Here is a 6,643-nt window from a genome sequence, read left to right as displayed (position 1 = left end):
ATCCTAAACCTAACCCTATCCCTAAACCTAACCCTCACATTAACCATCACCCTAGCGCTCACCCTAACCCTAATCCTAACACTACACCACATCCTAACACTCACCCTAACCCTAATCCTATCTCTCAACCTAACCCTAACCCTAACCCTCACCCTCACTCTTGGCCTAAGACAAAGCCTAACCCTAAGCTTAAGCCTAACCCTAAACATGACACTAACCCTCACCCTAACTCTAACACTAACACTAACGCTAACTTTAACCCTAATCCACACCCTCACCCTAACCCGAACTCTAACCCTAACCCTTAATATAAACCTCACCCTAAACCGAACCGTAACCCTCACCCTCACAGTAACCGAAACCCTAACCCTAACCCTAACAATAATCCTAAATATAGCCCTAACCCTCATTGTAACCATAAATGTCAAAATAACCCTAAACCTCACCCTAACACTTACACTCACCCTAACACTAACACTAACCCTAACACTAATTCTCAGACTAAACCTAAACATCACTCTAACCCTAAACCTCACCCTAACCCTAAACCTCACCCTCACCCTAGCCCTCACCCTAACCCTAAACCTCACCCTAAACCTAGACCTAATCCTAACCCTCAACCTTACCCTAACCCTCACCTTCATCATAACCTTAACCCTAACCCTCACCCTAAGCCTAAACTTAATCCTAACCCTAAACCTCTCCCTAACCCTAACCCTAACCCAAACTCTTATGCTAGCCCTCAACCTAATCCTAATCTTAAATCTAACACTCATAATAACACTCATCCTAACCCTAAACCTCACCCTAACCCTAACACAAACACTAACGCTAACTCTACCCTTAAACCTCACCCTCACCCTAACCCTAACTCTAACCCTAATCCTAAACAAAAACCTCACCCTAAACCTAACCCGAAGCCTAATCATAACCATAACCATAACCCTCACAGTCAACCTCACGAAAAACCTAATCCTAAACCTAACCCTATCCCTAAACCTAACCCTCAACCTAACCCTAACCCTAACCCTAACCCTAACACTAACACTAACCCTAACACTAACCCTCACACTAAACATCAACTTAACACTAACTCTAACCCTAAACCGCACCCTCACCCTCACCCTAACCCTCACCCTCACCCTCACCCACAGCCTATCCCTATGCCTAAACCTAAACCTAACCCTAACCCTCATACTCACCCTCACACTAACCCTAATCCTAATCCTAACCCTAAACCTAACCCTCACCCTAACACTAACCCTCACCCTATCCCTAAACCTAACACTAACCCGAACCCTAAACCTCACCCTATCCCTTACCCTAACCCTAACTCTAACCCTAAAACTCACCCTCACTCTCACGCTAACCCTAATCCTAAACATCAACCTCATCCTAAACCTCAAACTAAACCTAACCCTAACACTAATCCTAACCCTAATCCTCATCCTAACTCTCACCCTAACCTTAACACTAAATCTCACCCAAATGCTAACCCTAACCGAAAACCTAACCCTAATCCTCACCCTCACCCTCACCCTCAGCTTAACGCTAAGCCTAACACTAACCATAAGCCTAACCCAAACACTCACCCTAACACTTACCCTAATCCTAATCCTAACCCTAACTCTAAACCTCACCCTAACCCTCAACCTCATCCTAACCCTCACCCTCACACTAACCCTAACACTAACCCTAACCCTAACCCTAAACCTCACCCTAACCCTAACCCTCACACTCACCCTCACCTTCACCGTAACTCTAACCCTAACCCTAACAATAACATTAACCCTCACCCTAAACCTAACACTCACCCTCACCATAATCGTAAACCTGACCCAAAGCCTCACCCTAACCCTTACCCTAACCCTAACCTAAACCTCACCCTAACCCTAAACCTAACCCTCACCCTCAGGCTCACCCTCACTGTAAACTTAAACCTAACCATAACACTAACAATAACAATAACCCTACGCTAATCTTACCTTCAACCTCAACCTAACCATAACCCTCACCCTAACCCTAACCCTCACCCTCAACGTAACCCTCAGCCTAACACTCACCCTAACCCTAAACCTAAACCTATCCCTAAACCGCACCCTAACTCTAACCCTAACCCTCACCGTCACCCTAGCACTCACCCTAGCCCTAATCTAAAACCTAAACCTCACCCTATCCCTCACCCTAACCCTAACCCTAACACTCAAACTCACCCTAAACCAAATCTTAACCCTAACACTCACTCTAACCCTAACCCTAAACCTAACCCTAACCCTCACACTCACCCACAATCTAAAGCTAATCTTAAACCTAACCCCATCCCTAACACTAACCCTCACATTAACCATCACCCTAGTGCTCACCCTAACCCTAATCCTAACCCTACACCTCATCCTAACACTCACCCTAACCCTAACCCTAACCCTCACACTAACCCTCACACTAACCCTAACATTAACACTAATGCTAACTCTAACCCTAAACCTCACCCTCACCCTAACACTAACTCTAACCCTAACCCTTAATATAAACCTCACCGTAAACCTAACCCTAACCGTCACAATAACCATACCCTATCCCTAACAATAACCCTAAACCTAACCCTAACCCTCATTGTAACCATAACCGTCACCATAACCCTAACCCTCACCCTAATAGTTACCCTCAACCTAACACTAACCCTCACCCTAACCCTAAAACTAACACTAACCCTAACCCTAAACCTCTCCCTATCCCTTACCTAATCCTAAATCTAACACTAAAACTCACCCTCACCCTCACCCTAACCCTAATCCTAAGCATCACCCTCATCCGAACCCTCACCCTCACCCTAACCCTAACACTAATCCTAAACCTAATCCTCATCATAAATCTCACCCTAACCCTAACTCTCACCCAAACGCTAAGCCTAACCCAAACCCTAACCCTGAACCTCACCCTCACCCTCACTCTCAGCTTAATGCTAATCCTAACCCTAACCCTAAGCCTAACCCAAACACTCACCCTAACACTAACCCTAATCCTAATCCTAACCCTAACTCTAAACCTCACCCTAACCCTCACCCTCATACTAACCCTCACCCTAACCCTAACCCTAACACTAACCCTAACCCTAAACCTCACCCTAAACCTCACCCTAACCCTAAATCTAACCCTAAACCTCACCCTCACCCTCACCCTAAACCTAACCCTAACCCTAAACCTCACCCTAACCCTAACCCTCACACTCACCCTCACCTTCGCCGTAATTCTAACCCTAAACCTAACAGTAACAATAACCATCACCTTAAACCTAACACTCACGCTCACCGTAATCCTAACACTAACCCAAACCCTTATCCTAACCTTTACCCTAACCCTAAGCTAAATCTCACCCTAACCCTAAACCTAACACTCACCCTCAGCCTCACCCTCACTGTAAACTTAAACCTAAACATAACACTAACAATAACACTAACCCTAACCCTAATCTAACCCTCACCATCACCCTCACCCTAACCCTAACCCTAACTCTAACCCTAACCCTCACCCTCACCGTAATCCTCACCCTAACACTCACCCTAACCATAAACCTATCCCTATCCCTAAACCGCACCCTAACTCTAACCCTTACCCTCACGCTCACCCTAGCACTCACCCTAGCCCTAAACTTAAACGTAAACCTCACCCTAACCCTAACCCTAACCCTCAACCTAACCCTAAAACCCTAACAATCACCCTAAACTTCACCCTCACTTTCACCCTCAAGCTCGGCCTAAGCATAAGCCTAAGCCTAAGGCTAAGCCTAACCATCACAGTCACCCTCACTCTCACCGTAACCGTAAAACTAACCCTAACCCTAACCCTCACACTAATCCGCACCCTAACGCTAACCCTAACCCTAAAACTCACCCTCACCCTAAACCTAACCCTCACTCTCACCCCCAGCCTAACCCTAAGCCTAAGCCTAACCCTTTCCCTCACCCCCACCTTCAGCTTAACACTAAGCCTAAGCCTAACCCTAACCCTAATGCTCACCCTCACACTAGCCCTCACCATAACCCTAACCATAATATTAAATGTAACCCTAACACTCACACTAACCCTAACCCTAAACCTAACACTAACCCTAAACTTCACCCTCACCCTAACAGTAACCATAACTCTAAACCTCATCCCAACCCTAAAACTAACCATCAACATCACCCTCACCCTCACCCTTACCTTAACCTTAACCTTAACTTTAACCCTCACCCTAAGAATAACCATAACCCTAAACCTAAACTTAAAACTCACCCTCACAGTAACTCTAACCCTAACCCAAACCCTCACCCTAACCCTAACCCTCACCCTAACCCTAGTGCTAAACCTTACACTTAAAATAACCCTAACCCTAATCCTCACCCTAGGACATACCCTAACCCTAATCCTAACCCTAACCCTCACCCTAACCCTCACTCTAAACCTAAACCAAATCTCATCCTAAATCTAACCCTCATCCTCACCCTCAGCCTCAGCCTAACCCTAAGCCTAACACTAACCCTAACCCTAACTGTCACACCCACAGTCACCGTAAACCTAATCCTAACCCTAACACCAACTCTAAACCTAACACTAACCCTAAACCTAACCCTCACCATAACTCTCACTCTAAACCTAACCCTAACACTGTCGATCATCCTAGCACATATCCTAACTCTAATCCTATCCCTAACCCTCACCTTAACCCTCACCCTAACACTCACTCTAAACCTAACCCTAAAGCTAACAGTCAACCTCACCCTACACCTAATACTAACCCTAACACTAACACAAACATGCACCCTCACCTTAACCCTAATCCTAATCCTAACACTTATCCTAACCCTCACCCTCACCCTAACCCTCTTCCTAACCCTGCCCCTAACAGTAACACTAACCCTAACCCTCACCCTAACTCTCACTGCCCCTAACACTAACATTAACCCTAACCCTAAATCTAACCCTAACCCTCACACTCGCCTTAACCCTAACCCTAACCATAACCCTAAAACTCACCTTAACCCTAACCCTAAAACTCACCCTCACCCTAAAACTCACCCTAACCCTAACCCTAAACCTCACTCTCACCCTAGCCCTCACCCTAAGCCTAAACCTAACCCTAACCCTCACCCTAACCATAACCCTCACCATAACCCTAACTTTCACACTAACCCTAACCCTCACCCTCACCCTCACCCTCACCCTAACCCTAACCCTAACCATCACATTCACCCTAAACCAAACCCTAACCCTAACACTCACTCTAACTCTAAGCCTAAGCCTAACCCTAACCCTAACCCTCAAACTCACCCTCAATCTAAACCTAATCCTAAACCTAACCATATCCCTAACCCTAACCCTCATATTAACCACCACCCTAGCAATCACGCACAGCCTAAACCTCACCCTAACTCTCACTCTAAACCTAACCCTAAAGTTAACCCTCACCCTCACCCTAACCCTAATACTAACCCTAACACTAACCCGCATACTCACCCTCACCTTAACACTAATCCTAATCCTAAACCTTACCCTAACCCTCACCCTCACCTTAACCCTCATCCTAACCCTACCCTTAACACTAACACTAAACCTAACCCTCACCCTAACCTTCACCCTAACCCTCACCCTACCCTAAATCTAACCCTAACCCTCACCCTCGCTAAAACGGTAACCCTAACCATAACCCTTAAACTCACCCTAACCCTAACCCTAAACCTCACCCTCACCAAAATCTCAACCTAACCCTAACCCTAACCCTCACTCTCACCCTTGCCCTCACCCTAAGCCTAAACTTAACCCTAAACCTCAATCTAACCATAACCCTCCTCATAACCCTAACTTTCACACTAACCCTAACCCCTAAACCTCACCCTCACACTCAGCCTAACCCTAACCCTAACCCTCACTCTCAGCCTAAACCGATCCCTAAACCTAACACTCACTCTAACCCTAAGCCTAAGCCTAACCCTAACCCTAACCCTCACACACACCCTCAATCTAAACCTAATCCTAAAACTAACCCTATCCCTAATCCTAACCCTGTCATTAATGACCAGCCTAGCAATCACCCTCAGACTAACCCTCACCCTAACCCTAACCCTAACACTAACCCTAACACTCACCCTCAACGTCAGCCTCAGAATAACCCTAAGCCTAAGGCTAAAAATAACCCTAAACCTCAACCTCACCCTAGCCCTCTCCCTAACCCTAATCCTAACCCTAACCCTCATCATAACCCTCAATCTAACGATAAACCTAACCATCACCCGAACCCTAATCCTCACCCCCATCCTCATGCTCAGCCTAACCCTAAGCCTAAGCCTAAGCCTAACCCTAACCCTCACACTCACCATCACACTAAACCTAATACTAATCCTAACCCTAACCCTAACCCTAAACCTCAACCTAACCCTCACCCTAACCCTAACACTAACACTAACCCTAAAACTAAACCTCAACCTAACCCTCCCCCTAATCCTAACTCTAACCCTAAACCTCATTCTCAACCTAACCCTAACCCTAACACTAATCCTAACCCTCACCCTCACCCTAAACCTCATCCTAACCCTAACCCTCACCCTAACCCTCACACTAACCCAAACCCTAACCCTCACCCTCAAGCTCCGCCTAAGCCTAAGCC

The sequence above is a fragment of the Dipodomys merriami genome, unplaced genomic scaffold (assembly GCF_024711535.1).
Source record: "Dipodomys merriami isolate MVZ:Mamm:240054 unplaced genomic scaffold, mDipMer1.0.p SCAF_96, whole genome shotgun sequence".
Taxonomy (NCBI): Eukaryota; Metazoa; Chordata; class Mammalia; order Rodentia; family Heteromyidae; genus Dipodomys; species Dipodomys merriami.
Note: the sequence above shows the minus strand (reverse complement) of the source record.